Here is a 20,947-nt window from a genome sequence, read left to right as displayed (position 1 = left end):
TTCTTTGCCCAAAACCACTATCAAATAATTTATTCTTTCCTATGTGCTATATTTTGTCAATGAAAATATTACAGAATAGGGCAGAACAGGAACCTAAACATGTGCTGTTAAAGATATCAACAGTCCTATCATCAACAGCTAGGCTTTGGAACTGATTTGTTACGAATAGCATCAAAAATTACATTTTTATTTGTATGTGTATCACGTAAATATTTGTTGTTTGGCACTGGGGTGAAAGTTCCTCCATTAACAGATTTTATTATTTATTTCAGTTTCTTTAAGCATCTTTGGAAAATGCAGGTATTTTTTACAGCTAAGCTCTTTTGTTTATGAGTGAATTCACATGTCACTTCATACATAGTATTTATTTTGTATATCTATAGAGAGAGAGATAAAAAGAAAGATGCCAAGTCCAGCAGCTACTTACTTTAATGTAGCAATGTAGAACCACAGTTTGTACTGCATGCACTGGTTTGTTTGTACAGACAGAAAGGTACAGACTCCAAGATTTTTAATCCATGCAACTGCCAGTCTCAAGCATCAACAAGATGCTTAATTAATTATTATTATTAATTAAAATACCATGTCTTGAAACCATCACTAACACCAGGGCAACAAATTCCACTGAGGTAACAAGTGCATGAGGGAAAAACATAACCCTGTTCAAGAACATAATGTACAGACAGTTTCCAGACAGCTCTTAATTTTATACAATGCATGGATGGTATACTTATGGATAGAAGACTGAGCCTAAGGCCCTAACAGATAAATAGTCAAGATTCTGAGAAGATTTTTGAGTGCTCAGAAGTCTAGTGCAGTTCACATTATTGGCTCAGTCTTCAATGCAGCCTTTCCTGCATTCATTACTCTCACAATGAGTCAAACAGAAAGAAACAGAAGAAAAGTTGTACCTCTGTACAAGCACAAAAACCTTTTCTACCTGTGTGAGCAAGGAGATTTGGAGAAATGTGAAGTCACGTGCAAAAGGTGGTCAGTGAAACATAACTTTTGCAGTATGACAGTAGCAACTGTGTGCAAGTATCTATGTATTATACAGTGTGACTCCGTGAGCAGCCCCAGGGCAGAGTAGAAACCGTCAGTTGAAAGACTGAGCCATAATCTTAAGGCAAATACGTAACTGCTGTTAATATTGGGATATTTCACAAGTACACCAGAAGAAAAGGGATTTGACATGAGAAGGGAGGTGTGAGAGACAAGGCGTATGGTTATCTGTAAGATATGCAGTGATAACCTTGTTTTTGCAAAAAGAGAGAAGACAGAAGAGTTAGGAATTACTTGATTAGAAGACATTCAACAATCTTTGAAGTAGGAAAGAAAAAGGTATCTAGAAGATGCCTTCCATATGAAAAATAAATTCAGTTTGACACATGCAGCAGTAAAGATAAGGAATCTTAATTCAGAAAAAGCTATGAACACTGGATATATTTCCTGAAAACTGTCTGCTCCAGCACTGATCTTCTTCTTCTAAGGGACACAGTCACAATTATCACAACTTCAAAGACTGACCTTCTAGTATTTGGCCTGTTCCTTGGTTACCTTCTCAGTGTAGAGCTTGCTTCTTTGCACATATTAGTCCCAGTGCAACTTGTTCTGGTTCGATTCCTCAATTTTTTCTCTCTGCCCAGAGCCTAAGAATGAAAGGATATTAATTAGACAAGAACATCAGTTTAACTCACAGTCTGGTACATGAGGTCAAGCAAGGACTGCCTATAGGCTAACGTGACCAAAGACAAAAGGAACGCTTCACTTCTGATCTGAAGATTTTCTAAAACTCAGAGAGATTGAAAGGAGACGGGGGGAGCTTATAGCTGCACTGCAATATTATATCAGTGAATGCCTTAAAAAATACACAACACAAGAGGCTGTGCAATGAAATGTTAAAACATTCTCCAAACAAGCTCCACAATCATGAATACAGAGCAACAGAGAATGTCATATTTAGACTTATTCAAGTTCTCTGAGTCACAAATTAGCACTTTTAAGAGCTTATCTTTTTCCCAATTGACTTTAATCAAGTGTTTCAGAAGCTGGAAAATGTTTTAAGTGAATAGAGCTCTTAAGCAGAGAGCCTAGGGAACAGAATAGCAGCTATTTTGTACTCTCTTTCAATGTTTTTGATTTTTTTCTTTGTTCTTGCATTTTTATGGTTTTTAACATGAGTGAAGAACCACAGCTGTAGGTTTCACAAATGAAAGAGAGGTGCAGGCAGAAAGAGACCCCTAGGGGGAAAAGTTCAAGAAAAAATTCAAAATAATTTTCTTGACAGTGCCAAGCTGATGATCCTTTAAGTGTTCACTTTGCTATGATCTCCAGTGCACTTCATGTAGACAGGAGACTGATATTCTCTAAATGACAGCATCCCAGTTCTCTAATATACTTTTTAAATAATACTTTAGAAGAAAGAAAAAGAGAGAAAGAAAAATGAAAACACTTTAAAATGCAGGTCTTCAAAGGGTTTCAGCCAAATGAATTCAGGTGGCCCAGCTAACTTTTAATGTAAATGGTTCCAGAGAATTTGAAGAAAGTCTTTCAAGAAGTAAACATACATTGGCTATAAGTGTATGGAAATACAGCAGCCAAATATCTTTTCCATATTCTGTCTCTTCCCCAAAAGACCCCCAAAGACATAACCTTCATCCTAAGGTTACACCTACACTCATTTTTATGCTACTTGAGCGACACCAGGGAGAAGCTCCTAAAACTGAGGAACTAACAGTGAAAAAAATCATTATTACTACAAAATAACTTTGTCTTCTAAAACCTTATCTGTAAAACTACATTTGAAAACTTTCTCAAAAAATATAACTCACTTCATTAAACTGAGGAAATAAAATTAGGAACCAGAGCTGACAAGACTAATGACAACACAGTTCAGCGCAGTCCCAGTGCCCAATGGAGATTAGATTATCAGAGCACCAACACTGAATTGAGAAATGTCTTTTGAAGTCCTTATGATTTAACAATTAATAGGAGGATTTGTTTGATAGCTAGATGCAGCTCGATAAAAAGGACATTCAGTTCCAATTACCCATTATTTTGACTGTAACAGATTAACAGCATACTTTGAAGCACTTTATATCCGAACCTGCATAATTGGAAGTGAAAAAATCCAATTCACCATCTTCACTACATTTAAAAAAGAATACTGAGTTATCTTTTAATAACAAATGTGCAACTATTCATGACTTTGAACACAAGGGATGAAAGATACGAGTCAAACCTGGGAACCAGTGATGATCATTTTCTTCTATAAATTTTAATACTTACACAGTATTTTTATGATGGTTTGCAAATATTTTATATTGCTCACACTGGTATATATTGAACCAGTTGGTAAATGTTCATACCACTGAAGTGACTGGGAAATATCTTTCTTCTTCTGCAGAGCTATTTTTTATTAATTGGGGCTCCTGATCCTAACCCTGTTAACTGTTAACAGCAAAGGGATCAAGAAATCTGGGACTGTCTCTCATCTGAGTTACAACCACTGAATATGGTCTGAATATTTCATTATAAGACTTAATTTTGTGCTGAGAAACAATATTACTTTTTCTTATCTGTACCTCCCACTGAATGCTTAATGCTTCTCTCACACCTTTCTCAAAGTCTGCTTCAAATACACCCTAATTTGTTTTCAAAAACTTTTCTGTTTCAGAAAAATTAGAATAGTTTGGATATTGCATATTTATCTAAAAATGCCATTTTGAGATGAGAATTAAAATTGTTAAAAGCAATAGAGCTTTCAATATATAATATAATAGATACATTGGAACAATATAGTCAGACCAGTGAAAGCCAATTCTCCCCAGCCCTGAATTGAAGCTGCACTTTTTTCTTCCACAGACAGACTTTGAAAATTACTTTTGTGAATGACTGTGCTTTCAAGCAGAAAGAAAGAAGTCTGTGCATTTGTAGTGGATAGTGTTTCATAATTATTCTGCTTACATGGTATTACCAAGTGGCAAGCAGTGGTGGATCTTGGGTAATAAACACAAGATTTTCAACTTTGGGAATTGGCTCCCATTGATTAAATACATGTTTAATTGCCTTAGTACTTGTCATCTTGGTAGTGATGGTTTTTTGAGCCAGACACAATAGCTATACATTTCGTCTGAAAGATAAAAGTTGGCTTTTTTATATAAGTTTGTTTGCCTCAGGGTTGAAGCCTTATAGAAAACATCAAATATACCAACATTTGACAACAAAATCAGGAGAAGTGGCAGTTTTGAATATTTATTCTAAAACAGTCAGAAGGGTTTTTTGATGCCTACCTCAATTATTTCTTACTACATTTTACTCATAGGAATGGTTCTTTGCTTTACGCATGCAATGAAAACTCCCCAAAGATATTTTAAATGAATAATTCAAACAATAACTGACAATATAATTGTTTACATTTTTTCAAGTTGGCACATTCACTTTATAGGAATAAACCAAGTTATCACTCTCTATGATATGTATAAAAGTTGAATAAATAAACTAAACTTGGTAAAGATGTCTTGTCATTTTTTTACTATTATTATTTTTTCATTGTATTTGCTAATCTTTTCCAATTATTTTAGTTCATTGAGAACCTCTGATAGCACTTGCCTACCACCTTTGGTGGGACTTCAGCTATACTAAAAAAATACATAAACATTGGGAATTAAATTGCCTTATCAATGTTTTGCAGCTTATTAAATTGTTTTATTGTAAAGGAAGATTAATGTCTTTAGACGAAATAGGAAAACACATAAGCAGGAGTCCATGAATTAAAGCTGTGATATCATGTACAAACCCATCTTTTGAATGAATTCTTAAGGAGAGAGAACTAAATTAAACTGTGAATGTATAGAAGTGAAATGAAGTAACATGCTGAACAAACAAGAATGAGAATACTAACATGGAGCTAGAAAATCTTCATATGTGCTGAAGATTCGCTTTGGGAATGAGCTAAGTTTTAATAAACCCTTAAAAGCAGGTCAGCCAAAAAGCTACAAAGACATGACAAACTCGCTAAGGATGAAAATCTGCTTGGGGTGAAACAAAAACATAAAGGCAGATATAAGAGCAAAACAAACAGCAATGGGGCAGCTATGAAGATAGCAAATGGAGCCCAAGACACGGAATTGTGGCCTACAACGACAGAAGGACTCTGAAGTTATGAATTTGGCAGCATCAGCAGAAGCAGCAGCTCATATAAAAAAAGGAAATATGGATGGGAGTGTGTTCATGTTAGCAAAAGCAGCCTCTCCTTTCATCCTTATTTCCCTGTATAGTATTAACAGCCAAGCACCAAATTCCATTCAGACTACAGGGTAACTCCTGAGCGGAATATGCAGCACGCAGCTCCCACAAGGTACTTCTCTCAAAGTCCATATGGCTGGTGCCATTCCTGACATAATGTCTTAAATTACATATAGAGTGTGTAACTACACTAGCTTCTCCACAACTACGCCAGTGCAACACCAGAGTTGAGAAATAGACTGGGTAGGTCTGCTAGTATTGCACATGAGGAAGTTCAGGTATCTAACACAAAGATGTGAAGTTACAAATCCGTATTATTCAGAATATAAAATCAGGTTCAAATTTGACCGTGGCAATCACTAAGTGAAAATGTGAATTAGAGAAATATCTATGAAAGAGGCTTTTGACAATGCTTTTTAACTCGACATTAACAGCAGTGTTACTTGCCTACATTTCTGAAAACACTTTTTCTAACCAAAAGCTTCAGCTTGTAAAAGCAGAGCCTAAGAAACCCAAGTAGTTAACTGGTGGTAGACGAAGTCAAGCATCATGGCTGAGAAGAACTTGAATTAATAGTTGAGTTTCAGCAAATCAATTATTAAATTTTAGAGGTAAAAAAACTACCACAAAATTCTCCTGGGATCAATGCCACTTTCTCAGTTTTCAGCCAGTTATATTTAAAAATATTTTGTCCAGAACTCAGACATCTGCTTTCCTATGTGTTTATTTTGCAGGTTTTGTGGTAGAGGGACTGGCAAAGGATGAGGTCTCTTGTGTAAAATTCTTGGCTGCCTCTGCCTTTTTTGCTTGTAATTTATTAACTTATTAAACTGATTGAGAAAGACATTTTAAAAATTTGCTCTTATCTTACCATAATTCAAACTAAAATTAAGGACATGCTTAAGTATTTAATGGAATGAAAGCAACAGTCACTCTTTGCTTGTTTGTTTACTGTAGACTTAAACCAAACTGAGTTCATCTCTTTTTAAAAAAATACACACAAAAGTTTGTTACCCCAATTAGGGAGCTGGAAGCACACAATGAGGCAAGACAAAAAAATCAGCCACAAAATATAGATTTTTTTTTCATTGCAGCAACCTACTCAAGCAAAAGGACACACGAGCAAAGGGTGGCCATCATTTAGAGTGCCACTGGATTCTGGGAAAAGCTTTATAACATCTTGAGTTCAGAGAGAATGTAAGTTCAAAGGGTAGAAGGTTGCCTGAATTGATCTCTAACAACTAACCAACTAACACAGGAAAGGAGGAATGTACTGGAAAAAGGAAGAAGTCAAAACAAATCTAAATCAGGGGGATTTATATGCTGGTAGCAAACTAAGCTGCCATAAAACCTTGCCTAGTAAGGGTATTAATATAAATGCATATAGCTCTGTTGGGGAGGAACATGTTCCTCTCTTAAAAGCAAAGAACTTCACAGCATTTATGTGTTCTGCTGCCCTCATAAATGATGCTTTGTAGCATTGATTCTGTCAACACTGTTCCTAATCCTGACATTTTCTGACATTTCCCATTTTGTAAAATAAGAAGAGTTAAATTTTTTTAGCTTTGACCTTGACATAATGAACTGATGGATCAGAGCAAGGAAAAGGAGATAGCACGATTATATTCGTTCCAATCCGTCCTTTTGGTGCTATCAAAACTGCAGATTACAGTTTTTACCAGAGATGCCTGGAAAAAATGTATATTCTTTACTATAGCAAGGCGGGGGGAGGGGGGTGGGATGGGGGAAACACATAAATATTTCATCTCATGCTGCAATAAAAGTTCAAATGTAAAATAATTCAGGAAAAGTTTCCAGAAGAAAATATATTACAGGACAAGCAACTGGGTGATTTGGGGTTGTTGTTTTTCTAGCTTGCCCAATTTAACTACATCCATCCATTCTAAATGAATATCATATTCAAGATCCGGAGAGTTCCCTTTGGCGTTATGAATAAAGCAGGTTGTTATTCTGCCTTGGCACTTGGAATACTTAGAACTTGCTTCCTGCTAAGAAAAAGTCTCTACTGACGTGTCTCATCTGATGTGTCAGATCAGCAATCAGTGTGAGGCAGGGCATGTCACCAGAGTGCACACACAGATAAGACTGCTCACCAAAAATTAATAATCCAGTTTGGAAGAATTTGGAATAAAATGCTGAGGTGCTGAAATGCATGTCGCATATAGTACTTAGAAGTGTCTACTCTCTGTGATTCGGGGGCGAGTCACACCTAAGGACAGACAAATGACAGACAGAAAGCTTCTTTTTTCTCCCTTACAAGTAAAAGCACCTCCTAAAATACAAAAACTTCATAGGAAACCATAAAATGTGCAGATGTGACACAGACCTGTTTCCACCTTCTATTAATTAAGAGATATGTCCTTGCTGTATTGCAAGACCTCTGACAAGTCAGATGAACTTTGGTTGACATCATCATTTCATATAGTAATCTATTGACTATATATATCTATTCTTTAGGCAATTTCAATAGTGAAATGCATAAGAAATAAGAAATTCTTGATTTACTTGTAATACAGTTTCTTCATCACACATACAACACATTCTCCTGCTGTTCTGCTTTTCTCTCCTCCTCCTTGAAAAATCACCTGAGATGGGTCTTTCATGCTGAAATTTAAGCTTCTATCATTTTAGCATACATCATACTGCCTTCACACATTGTGCAGATTGAGGACAACAATGATGGCCAACACCCTAACAGAGGAAACAGGCAGCCAGACAGCCTATCTCCAATCATTCAGGATTAATAGAAGGTGAGGAAACTAAATTCCGAGCAGCATCATTTCTAACAGTGTAACAAGCAGTCAGTAACTGGCAGCATCACTTAGACTTTCGAAACAATATCAGGAGCCATTGCAACAGACAACGAGATAACACCCTGTAGAATGTTTATGATGTCTGGTAGACTACCTTACACATAAATTGGTCACGAGCCATGCTTCATCAGAGTAACCTGAAAAAGGTTTCACAGGGATGTCACTAGACTCATAGTTCACTTATGAACTAGGCCAAGAACTTCTGTGGCCAAGTTTCATGCATAGCAATTCTCAGTGAGTTTCTGCAGGAAAGAAAAAGGGAAAGCTGAAGGCAAAAGACCAGAAGGACAACTGCTAGTGTGGGGAAGAAAAAGAGCTAGGCAAGCAGCAAATGGAAAAAAATCAAATAAAATAAAAAATAATGAGGAGACATTACAGGCTGAAAGGTAGGAACAGGCAGGAGAGAGCAGAGACAGGGAACTAATGTAACTGGGATGTGACTGGGAATGAGATGGCTTAAAGATTCTTACTGCCATTTCAGCCTTTCAAGTTTTTCCCTGGATTTCTTCCATGCAAAATACCTAATTTTGAAAGCTTTGATCTTGTCTTGATAACACAGACCTTCTTTCTTTGCTTCCGTGTAAAATTACTGGCTCCCTTCAAGTAATTTTAGATAGGTCAATGTTCACAGATTCCACAAGTTCAAACAAAAATCCCTGCACTCATCCAGCTTGGGCCAGGCTTTCTCTCTCAGTCCCTGTCACCTGCCCTCTTCAAATAGAAGGCTTGGCAGGAACCTGCATGCACAGAGCTGGAGGGTGGCAAAGGATCCGAACTGCTGAAAGCCATCTGCATTATAGGTAACATCCTCCAGGGCAAATTCCACAAAAATGATCATAACCTTTTGACAAAAAGAAATCCAGGCTGCGCTTATCTCCAAGCTGCTTTCATGAATGAATCTACAGAATTGAAAAACAAACAGGGCAAGCATCTTAGAGCCATGTGGCCATTCTCCCACCTCTTCAGAGGAGCACAAGGACAAGTCTGCAGAAAGGCTGACAGTGCTGGTTTCAACACTGCTTATCTTCAGCATGATCCATATTGGCAGTTCTAACTTAAATCTACTACTTTGTCTTCCGAAGAGGGACAAACGCTTAAATAAATCTTCTGTTCCTGTGATCTGTGTTAGCACTTCATTTTCTCTAAAACGAGTGAAGAATTTACCCTGATTTAACAGGCATCTGGGAGAAATGGGAGTAACATGAGATCTCCAGGACTGCCCCAGAATAGCTTGCAGCAAATGTCTTGGATCAGTAGTTTAAACTGCATTCAGAACAAAGATAGATTTTTCCATGTTGCATATTAGTTGCTCTGCGTCTCAGCCAAGACTTTCTGGAGTTAGAGAAAATGACCTAGACTGGACCTTTTGTGTGTCAAATAGGGCTGCTTCTCCACACTTCACAGTCTCATGCTTCTTTGTGGTTGCTTGATGACAACCAAAAAGGGAAACTTGAGGAAGAGAATTCAAGACGAATATGTCCGCCTGCATTTTCTCAGCCATTTTGGACAGGAAAACTGTTCTTCAGAGTCATCATATTCCATTTGTAAAATCGTAGTACCCAGTGCAACAAAAATTCCTGATAACTACCTCCTAAAAAATATTCCATGTCCCACAAAGGCAGAGAGAAGTGCATGACTACATCATGAAGAGGAGAACCACATTGTGTTGTAAACACCCATGTCAGTAGGAAAAGGCTGTTTGCTTATTTTTATTTTCCCTCTAAAATTGCAACTGTCGTGTAAACTCTTCAGTAAAAAGATCAGAGCTAGTCACTAAAGTGCTAGTCAGAAATGCCAGGCACTGCAGAAATCAGAATTTTAATTTGAGTTTTGAACAGAATGAAGCCTTAACATAGCTCGCAAGCTATTTAAATAAGGAAAAAAAATTAGCAGAATGAATGAAAGAAAATAACACAGCTGGCAACTATTTAAAAAGGAAGAGCCAGACTGAGTTTTTGTAGGTTCAAACAGGGATGTTCAGAAATAAGTTCTTATAAACTATGCAAAATCAGATGTTGTATAAATAAACAACTGTATATCTATTTATCTACCCAGACCAATGCTTTTGACAATAATTAATCATAATGATGGTTTCTCCAAGAAAACTCAAAAATACTTAACTCCAAAAGAGCCTACAAATGTTTGGTTAAGTTCTAATGTATATATACATATTTATACACACGCATTTGAGAGCAATTTAGTGCAAAGTCCTTTTAGAAGCATCTCTTCTTTCTGTGTAATATTTATCTTCAGAAGATTATTTTGTAGTGTCTGGGAGGACTAAATCAGGCAAAGGGAATTTCCAGCTACTAAATCCAAGATCCAGCTTTTTTTTTTATTATTATTTGTAATAGTTTTTGGACTCCAGCATCATAATAGCTTCTCAAAGAATACAGACTCACAGCCTCGCCCTCACACAGTGCTGACTTGCAGCAGCTGTCCAACATATGTCTCTCAGTTCTCAAGTAGTTTATTTTGCCATCAGAGCGTTACCAAAAGTAGTTTTTCCACTCTGCAGGCAAAAGACTTAAGTGGGTCAGGATCAGCATATTAACCCGAGCTCCACAGCATCCTGCACACTTACAGTTCTACCTCCCTGAAGAAATGTATTCTTTTTTGTACAGAATTCCAGTATTGTCCAGCAGAATTTATGCATCTAATTTTTTAAAAAGGAGAAAGAAGAAGTAAGAAGGTAAAATGAAGGCATACTAAATGCAAGATGTACGTCAGCCGCTGTTGCAAACCCAATCCAACGCCCAAGTCAGATGTGCAGAGCCACTCCGTTCCTGGCATAGGAACTTGCTGGTCCTTGGTCCATGTGCTGCCTGCCAGTCAAGGACTGCCCCAGGAGAGAGCCTTTGGGAGCCACTTTCCTTTAGTTTCCTGTGGAAACTAAACTCAGCTCCTTTTTAACAAAGCAGAGGAACGCTGTTTAGCAACTTTCAAACCAAGCTGGAGGTTTATTCAGTCATCCATTCCATTTAATGTGTAGTTGCTTTTTAAAAAACGAAGAGTTAATATTTTGAATTCCACATTGAGTGCATTTATCCTTGCCAATGTTTTCTAAACCAACAGGTAGAATTTCTCAAGCTATCACAGCTTTAAAAGCCCAGGTTCCTGTTTTAGACTCTCTTTCCTACAATATTGAGTCTAATCATTTCCAGTACCACTGAACAACTTAATAGGCTGCAAAAACTTGATAAGACAATGTAATTGCCAGCTTTTATGTATATCCTTAAAATAGCTACATTCCTCATACAGGTTGAACAGGATATAAGTGTTAGCAGAAACAATTAAAGAACTGAAACAATAGAAGCAGATTAGAGAATAATAGCACGCTAAAACTATACTAAATTCCAAACAAAATGTCATTATTCCTTGCCTTACACAAGCAATGATTTTAGATACTGGAACAAATTACTCAAAACCAAAAATTTTGGTTCACTATGAATAATAACAGATATTATTTACTGAAGCTACAAGAAAAATAGGTATAAAAAATCCTGTATCGGTTCAGGTAACTGAAGCTCCTGAAATGAAGCCCCTGAACTTTATCTTAAACATTTCAGGTATTCAAGCCAGTGGAAAAATAGTCATCTACTTGCTCCTAGTAGTGGTGTTTGACACACAACCATTTAGAATGTAGAATTTAAGTATGTAAAGTTATTCCCATTCTTGGTGTTAATGTTTTCCTCGTAACAAGACTCTTCTTGATTGTGTTAAAGCCTTCAAAATGTGGTACCATGATTCTGTTATGGTTGAAGAGAAGCACAATTTCAAGTATATCAGATGTAGCCTCAATGAAAATCAATGAGAATAGGTAGCACTCTCATACCTATTTTATACCTGTAACACTTCTTGAATAACGATTAGGGCTCACTTGTCTACACCCTATGGAAGATAATCTCCATTCTTACCAAAAGTAAAAAATCAACTCCCTTAAATAATAATAGAGCTATGAAAACACAAATAGGATTCAAGAGCAGTTTTTCCTCTAGTCTGGACTTCTATCAATATCTTACATTTTCTTCTGTGTATCTCTTGATCATACTTTAATATATGCTTTTTAACAGTGTTGACAGGAAGCAATATAGGTTAACTGTTCTATTATGCATCACATTATAAAGACAGCAAGGTTTTTCAGGTGGAAAAAAGGGTAAAATAAAAGAGTTTGTAGTAAAGTGATTTGGAAGACACTAAATTCATCTTACATCCCAATCAATCTACAAATGAAAAGATATTTGACTCAAGATGTCAGGAAAGTCAGGCAGGTATCTGATCAACTCAATGAAAATCCTTTAATAAACTCAAGCTATGATGAATACTGTAACCTTACTTGAAGAAATGCCATGCCTTATACTCACAGGGATGGTAATAGATAGGAATTTTGATGTCTGAATACCTGATCAAGGCATTTCTTTGTTTCATGAAAGGTATCACTATATTAAGTGTTTAATCAAACAGCACTGTTCCATTAAAAGATGAGACCTCTGAAACAATGATCCCCCATGCTAGGAAATTTCTAGAATGCATGACTAAAAGAATCCTGAATATCTGCCTGGTGCAATAAATCTGCATAAGGATAAAAATGATCATATTAGGAGGAGATGGCCTACAAATACTTCTGCTGATTTCCTGCAACACCAATTTATGATGTTGGGATAATCAGTGTGAAACGTTATGCATGTAAGTGCAATGAAGACAAAGCAGATGGAACTGCTTTACACTTCTATCTTTGCTCACCTCACAGTCCAGTTCTACTTTAGATGTTTCTAGTACATTTGATAATCAGATCCTTCATTACCTTATGCCTCCAACTGCTACATTACAGAAGGCAATTGGGTAGCCTGATACATTAAGGATGTTTAGATCTTATTTCAATCACATCCAGAAACTGCAAACCAGCTGCTGCTTAGAAATCAGGCTGCACTCAAAGTAGTGCTCAGCTTTATGTTAGCTTTTTCTCTCAAGTTAAGGTACCAATGAAATCTATTAAAAAGCACGAGGAAAACCAGCAGTCTAGCTGCCTGTCTCTCTCAAATCCCAGATGGGCTTTCCAGTACATGCTTTGCTCAAAGATCTTGCAGTTACTAATGGCACTGCATCTCAAGCAGTTCTACTTAAAGCTGACCCACGTTGCTTTAGGTGGCACCTCCTGAATCTATGCAACAGGAAGCTCCACCATTTGTCACTCTGAATAACATTTGTCCCTCTGTGGGAGGGGAAAGCTGGTCCCAAGCCTCCAGGGATGTGTGCAGGTGCTGCCCACAGCACTGTGAGCGTTGGGGCTGCCTCCTGTGTGGGAGCCCAGCACTCAGCCAGGGCCAGCAAAATCCCACACCACAGACATGGTTTCCTCTGCTCCAATTGCAGTGTAGGTGTGTTTTGTTCTGGCACTGCAGGCATTCACTTTGTATGCTGCAATTCTGCTTTTAGCTGGAAGCTGTGCAAGAAACTGTATGCAAAGCAAATAGAGAAAATGCAGGGCAGCGAAAAAGGTATGATGGTAAAAGTTGAGGGCATTCTTTCTCACTAGGAATGAGTATGTATCACTTCATATTAAGCACATATGCTGAAACATACAACTTATTTGGGAATTAACCCTCACTGACAGCTCATGCATTTTAGTAGAAAATGCTCATTGATGCCAGGACAGAGTTATGCCTTAGTGACGTTGAACAATATGGTCAAAAGACCAATGAGAATAATGCTCTAACAGCTAATGTCAATCCCTTGGCCTAACTTACTCCGGAAATCGGGTGAAGAGGGTATTCCAGGGAAGTACCATGTTCATTCAATATTAGGAAGTCCTGGAATCCCTGTGTGATGGAAGAACACCAGCACCTGCTGCGCTTTTCCTGAAAACTTGTCATTTGCCGCATGGAAAAAAGAGACAGACAGAGGGAGGGGAGGTGTTGAGTCCTAGCGTGGGTAGTTGTGTTGCTGACATTTAGCAACAGTAGGCTGACTTTCATTGCTGAACATGAGCCAGAAAGGCTCAGAAGAAAGTTTGCAGTATCTCAGCAATACTGCAAAGAGATAAACTAAAATATTAGGCAGGCAACACAGCAATTTCTATTTAAATGACAAGCAGATACTAAGTTTGGAATAAAGTAACTATGGGAACTTCCTCCATTGCTAAAAGATGATGGCAAATCAGGGCCATGGTTCACTGTTTGGTTCTTTAATGAAAGACTCTCAGCTTGTGTGCTGACTTGGTTCTAAGCGAGCCCATCCCGCTTTCCACCAGCCATGAATGTGGCCTTAGCATATTATTATATTTGCTGACATAAAAGATTCATCACAGTGTCAGAAATAAGTCTGCTTGTAATAGTTAAAATGAATCAATAAATCTAATTTCAGAGCAGCTCCTGATCTCTGAGAAGCTACTATAACACAGTGACAGCGATTACGATGGCAAGCAATGATAAAACTTGCCAGCAAATGCAACAAACATCTGAGACTACAAAACAAAAAAAAATGTCATTTAAGACACCCACCATTTCATTTTGACATTGTCTATTCACATCTGAACAGGTGCTCTAGGAAACAATGCAGGAAGGGCCTCTAGTCCATGAATATGTGACACAAACTGATTTGTTATCTTCAAGATATAATGTTCTCTTCCAGTACTGAAATTCCTATTCTCAGCACTCATTCTATTCTCTGATGCTCTGTTGCCCATCACCTAAAATAGAGCTTTAAGGGTACTTTTACACAAAAGAGACACTAGCATTGTTCATTTGAGGCATAATTTACAATACCTTTGAGCCTAAATGAGTTGCGCCTTGGTTTGATCTACACTGACCTATCATAATTTTGTTTCAGTTACATGTATGCTTTGATATTCATTGTAGACACTCTCCTGATGTTGTGAGCACAAGTTTTTGAAAAATGTCAAAGAGAACTTTCTTAAGAAAACCTGAGAAAATCAAAGATTTTGAAAGCCACATCATCCTTAGCTGGAAGGATGCTACTAGACAAAAACTAGAAAGGTAAGAAAGCACTTTTCCAAATTTAGCTCGTGAGAAAACACAGACGTAGTGATTCTAAACATTATAAAAAAGATAAGTGGTCCAAAGAATAATTTAAAAAAAAAAAATAGCACCTGTGAATAATTTAAAGAAGGGCACACACATATTCCAATAACATATAGATCTACTGCCTCCAGTCTAAGGCTTCCCTTCCTCCCGAGTAAATTTTGGGATCTTTCCTGTTGAATAAGAACCACTGTCACCAGAATTCTACATTAATATTCCCACCATAAAAGCACAACTGTTCTAAGAGAGAGCTTGCAGCAGAATAGCTCTTATCTGCAAAAGAGAATATTATTAGGGGCTCCAAGAAGTAGACGGAAGGATGTTGAAGAAAGAACTAAAATCCGCTGCAAAAAGATAAATTATTTACAAAGAATTCCATCTAGGAGCACAAAAATCTTTTTTAAAGTCACATTCTTTTAAGCCATTGATTTCAGAACAGGAACAAAAAGGTGCTGAAAGATAAATGATAGTCTTAAAACTACACACAGTGCTCTTAGCAAAATAAGGGAAGAGTAAGGAATACGAACAGTATACAAAATGCTAAAAGCAACAAAAAGGAAGACTCATCTAAACCATATTTATTGGCATTTGTTTTCCTTTCAAAAATGTACAATTGCTCTTTTATCATAAGTACTTCACATTTAATCCAAGCTGTATCTTGGGAGTTCACTGCATACGTGCCAACTTTCATATAAGTGATACATGGTTATTAGGCTTTTAAATAAAATATGTAAAACTCAGAAAATGGTCGAGATCATTTGTGCATTTTAATTGAATGAATACTGGGGAAAAAAAAGATATTTTTATCACATCACATCTTAGTAGGTCTTCTGGATTAAATACTAATTAATTTGCCACAAAATTTTGCTGTTAATCAGCTGCATGTCAGCATATATTCTGAGTGACATTTAAATTATAATGCATAGTGGGATTATCTCCACTCTCACAAATTACCTCTTTATAAAAGTCAAAGTAAACATTATGCACTCACTAGATGTCATTAGTCTCCTATCTATACATGTCTTTGGATTATAGGTTGTCTCAGCCTATAGATACAACACTTAGATCACCTTAAAAAAAGGAGTTGCAAGTTTTAAGGCTGACCTGTGAAGATCCAACCTCTACCTCCAATGACCAACCTCATTAACAACCATCTCATTAGGTTTATGTGCAGCTGACTACATTTCCCCACAGCAGACACTCAAATGAGCTTCCCATTGTGCACTAACAATGCTGACAACTCCATCATCAGCTCGCTGGCCCTGACTCATCTTCTTAGAAATAGTTGAAAAACTACAGGAAGAAGATGTATGAATAGAAGCTCACTTTCTATCTTACCTTCACATGAAAAATATCCACCAACTAAAGAGTATAAATGAAGAAAGATACAGGAAAACAGATGGACAAATGGATGGATGAAGCAATTAAAATAAATAATTGATGTGTAATAGTATCACAAATAGTTACTGCAGTTTTATATTAAAAAAGTAATAGAAAATTCATTCAATACATAAGCAAATCATTTTGTTGAAAGATGAATGGGACAAGAAAGGAGAGAATTAATTTTTAGCCTTCCTCATGTTTGAACAGTCTATTACTATTTTGTAAAATCATAATTGAAGTGTCAGCTCCCTTAGCATAGGCTAAGGAAGAAGTATTTAAAAGGGGACTCTGAAGCAATTTTTTTTTTTTTTAAATACATTCAGCGAGACTCAGTGTGTATCATATGCATTAACATATATGACAGATACATCCTACTAAAGCAAGAATTCAGCAGTAGAATTTTTTCAGAGAAAAGTTCTAAATTTGTCACAGTACAGAAGAGATAAAACTGTTATTTCTGCTGAAACTGGGCCTCAATTTTTTTTCTGAAATCTAAATAAAAAAAATAGAAAGATATTGAAATTTTTATGAAAAATCTACAGCTGACTCTAGGTATTGATTCAGAGGTTTAGTGAAGGACAATTCACAAGGAAAAGGAAAATGTCTCAAGAATATGAAAAACACTGCCTGAGCATCCAGGTATGTAATACATTTTTTCACTTATCGTTGCAACTGTTATTTATGTAAAGCTGTCCCCAGATGGAACAAAAATATCACGTACAGAGGAAAACATGTTGTATGTAGTGTCTTTTTCCCTATCCTCACCTAATTAAAGTAATCCTCACACAACCCACAGAGACCCAACCACTTGGAATCTGTGCAAAGGCTTCTTGTGGAGTAGACTCACCTTATTCCTTCTCTTTTGGCTCCACCATCATTGCTCAGCAGAAAGAAGTAATTGTCCTTGTATATAGGTGGGAGAGTGAGATAGTTACTAAGGAAACGGGCTTAGTTTGACAGAGATTTGGAAACCCAAACCCAGCTGGAGATGGGAAATCTGAGTATCCTCCCCCAGAAAGCTTTTAAAAATTAGATGCAATCTGGCAGTAATTAAAACCCAGTTAACTCTTACCTTTCTACCCTTTGTGAATCCATCTTTCACTTTATTTATTTACTTTTAAAAAATTCTCTTCTTTGACTAAGCAGATTCTGTGAGAATAGCTACAAACCATCCTGAAGGCCAACATCGTAAAAGGACACCCACATCTACTTTTCTCTGTTTAGAAGGATGATTACTCCTCTTTATTCAGGTGAGGAAAGTCTATGTTGTACCCCTAGGTACACACAATGGACTCTCACTTAAATGAAATTCAATCAACATAAGCAAAACCAAATTTTCTCCAAAGGCTGGAACTCACTCCAGAGTTCAGTACAGTACAGACATACCATCGATTACTTGGAGAAGTGCTATAAAAACGATTAAAGGCAGTAGCATAGATCCTGAGCTGGTGTAAAACAGTGGCAGTCCCATTGATTTACTCCTAGCCAGAGGAGAGCTAATCTAATTTACTAAGCTCACTGCATTTGAAGAAGTAGGTAGCAGAAAGATGATAATGCACAAAGATATATCAATGGAATGTAAATATAACAACAAAACAAGGATGGGGAGGAAATGTTTGAGGTGGTTTGAGGTGAAAAGTCCAAGAGTAACAGCCCAGAGCTAAACAAGAGAATATCCACTGCAGATAGGAAAGATGCATTTTAAAGAATGGACTTTGAAGAGAATTTTTTCTCAGAGAATGAACCAACAAACAGCATCTCCGGACGCCTTCTCTGAAAAGTTAGATTTCAATCTGGACTTTGTATTGACTTAAATTGCCTAATTTTAAAACTGATTATGATTTTGTTTTATGTGGGAATCCATGACTGCATTTTACCTTTCCAGAAAGACAGCAGAACTGCCCCCTGCATTTTGCATTTATATGGAAATACATATATATGTATAGATAGGTAAATATATATTTATACATAAACAGCTTCAGGTGACATGAGCAGGGTTCCACTGGCTGATTCTGCTCAGTGGTCCCAACAAAGACATTCCCAACATCTGCCTTGCTGTAGCAGTGAGAAATCTTTCCCTGATAACAGAAGATCACATCAAATCTGAATTTTCTATGATGCAGTTTAACCTATCTAGGTGATGACTTAGTGGGAGCTTTTTTCTTCCCTCTAAGTCATTTTGAGTTCTGACTAAATGCTTATGTAGTCTCCACTTATCTAAGATACGTAAATTTGCACGTTAGGAGCATGGAGTCTGGAAAGAATATTAATCAGTTTAATTAACTGTTGCCCAATTTTGTGACTGTTTTTAAAGGAAACTGAAGACATGCATGCAGAAGTAGACATTCTCTGTGAAGACTTTATACAGAGAATCATGCACCACTAGGAGTGATTCACTTGCCATGCCAACTTATTACAATCATTGTAGCTATTCTAGGGGAATAAAGAATCTTATTTGTTATGTTCAAGTAGGCTTGTCATTGAAACTTGAAAAAATATATCATTCTGGAATTAAAGTTCCAATTTCTACTCATATTTTAAAGGTAAGAATAAACAAGTAAGCACTGATCATTTCTAAGTGTCAAAACAAAACATTATGATAGTAGAAATCAAAGAGAACAATAAATAAGATATTTGGAATAAATACTCAAAAGTGTACATCGGATTGAAATTGTTACAAGGGCTACATTGCTCATATTTGCATACTGTGAGTTTTTATATATATTATAGACAGACATGGTACTTTTCTATTATTTCTTCCCTAGCTTCTCTACGAAGCTAATTATCAGCCAAGTGTAGTTCTGCTGAAACTCTTCTTTAGACTGTTCAGCAGTGAGCAAAAGGGAGAAAGAGAGTCAGGAGAAGTGATATGCACTCCAAACATCCAGGCAAGAATTTAGCTCTTCAGTCAGCAACTGCTGGTGGATTCAGAAATGGGAAGAAGGAAACTACAATGGAGAATCATGTAACAACCAGAGTAGGAAAGGTCCCACAAGAGAGGAGATTGGTAGCCATACTGGCACACTCAGTGGTAAAGCCTAAACTGTGGCTTGAACTTTTACTCAGTCTTCTTGAATTTTATTATTGGCTTTATTTCCTTTCTTGATGGTTATTAGTCATATAGGTAGTTAACTTTTTCACATTTCAGTAAAGCTATCTCTTCATACATATTCTTATATAATTAATACATTCCCACAGGCTGGTTTGGTAAACATAGAAGCCATTTCTTTCTTTCTTTCCTTCCCCTCAAGTGTGACTTATCTTTTTCCTAGCCAAACCTAAGATTTTGTCTGTGGGCCTTGCTAGCAGGAATAGAATTTTGAAAGGGTTAACTCAACAACTGGAAAAGAGGTCTAGAAAAATAAGGACAATTTTAAAAGAAAAAGTTTTCTGTAGAAGAGTACGTGCAGGATACTGCACTTCATTAGACTAAGGCAGCTTTCCTGATAGTCCAGTAAGAGAATCAGGTAGAAATAACACACTTGACCTTGTTTCTAAATGGCAAAGCAACTGCCAATCTATTCCGACTTCTAGTTCTGCATGATTTTAACAGAGAGATCATTCTTCCTGGTTAGCAATTTCTCTCACTTGGAGATAATTTTTGAATTGAACAGTTGCAAAGAATTTGATTTCTGACTGACCCCAAATTTATTCCTCTTCCTGAAAACCAGTAAAGAGATCTAGTCACAGTATTATAGAAAGTTTTCTTCAAGATGCCAGTAGACAGTTTTCTGGGTATGACAGAAACTGAGACTTGTTAAACATCCAGAGTAACGCTTCCATTTTATCTCAAAGTAATAAGTGTTTCACTCTGCTTATATAGCCATGTTTTCTGACAAGAGTATAATTTGAAGCTGAAATCTGAGCTATAATTTGATACATCAACTGTAAATTTTCTTGTATTTCCCTAAGTCAGACAGTTAACACTATTTACAGTAATGTCATTGTCTGGCATTGATATACAGTAATATAACACCATGTCACGTAGTTTGACACCTTTTAAATTAAAATTGAACTGACAGTGCTTTCCCATACCAAGTTCCACTGTCGTTAATCAGCCACATATTGTTACTGAAATTTAATTGTTTTAAAACTGCAGTGTTAATTCAGAGACTTACAGGTGGAGATTGCCAGCTGGCAAGCTCTAGATGAAAAATGACATTGACCTTGAAACATGTGTTTGTGCCTCAGCCCTCTGAGACATCACCTTTTTCAGATGAAAAACCAAAACCCCTACTCTTTGCTGGGAACAGCTACAAAAATCATACTAAAACACTTCACTTTAATGGGACATCCCTCACTGTATAGAAATAAGGAAGAGTTCGTGTCTAATGAGTTCACCATTAAGAATCCTGTTAAACTTCCATCAGCCAAAGCCAGACTTTCTAGCATCCTCATGTGAAACGCACTAGAGCTGCCACCATACACAGATACTGATGAGGT

General features: G+C 36.8%; 1 protein-coding gene across 5 annotated transcripts in view; it reads right to left on the bottom strand.

Annotated features, from left to right (window-relative positions):
- CDH11 (cadherin 11) overlaps positions 1-20,947 on the bottom strand; it is a 742,884-nt gene that overhangs the window by 449,538 nt on the left and 272,399 nt on the right. For all 5 annotated transcript variants that reach the window (XM_090149366.1, XM_090149361.1, XM_090149369.1 and 2 more), the window contains one exon: positions 1,528-1,649. The gene's annotated coding sequence lies outside the window, so the exon portion shown is untranslated. The remainder of the gene's footprint in view (positions 1-1,527; positions 1,650-20,947) is intronic.

Source organism: Phasianus colchicus, chromosome 13 (genome assembly GCF_987193195.1).
Source record: "Phasianus colchicus chromosome 13, bPhaCol1.hap1.1, whole genome shotgun sequence".
Classification (NCBI taxonomy): domain Eukaryota; kingdom Metazoa; phylum Chordata; class Aves; order Galliformes; family Phasianidae; genus Phasianus; species Phasianus colchicus.
This window is presented reverse-complemented; position numbering and strand designations above follow the sequence as displayed.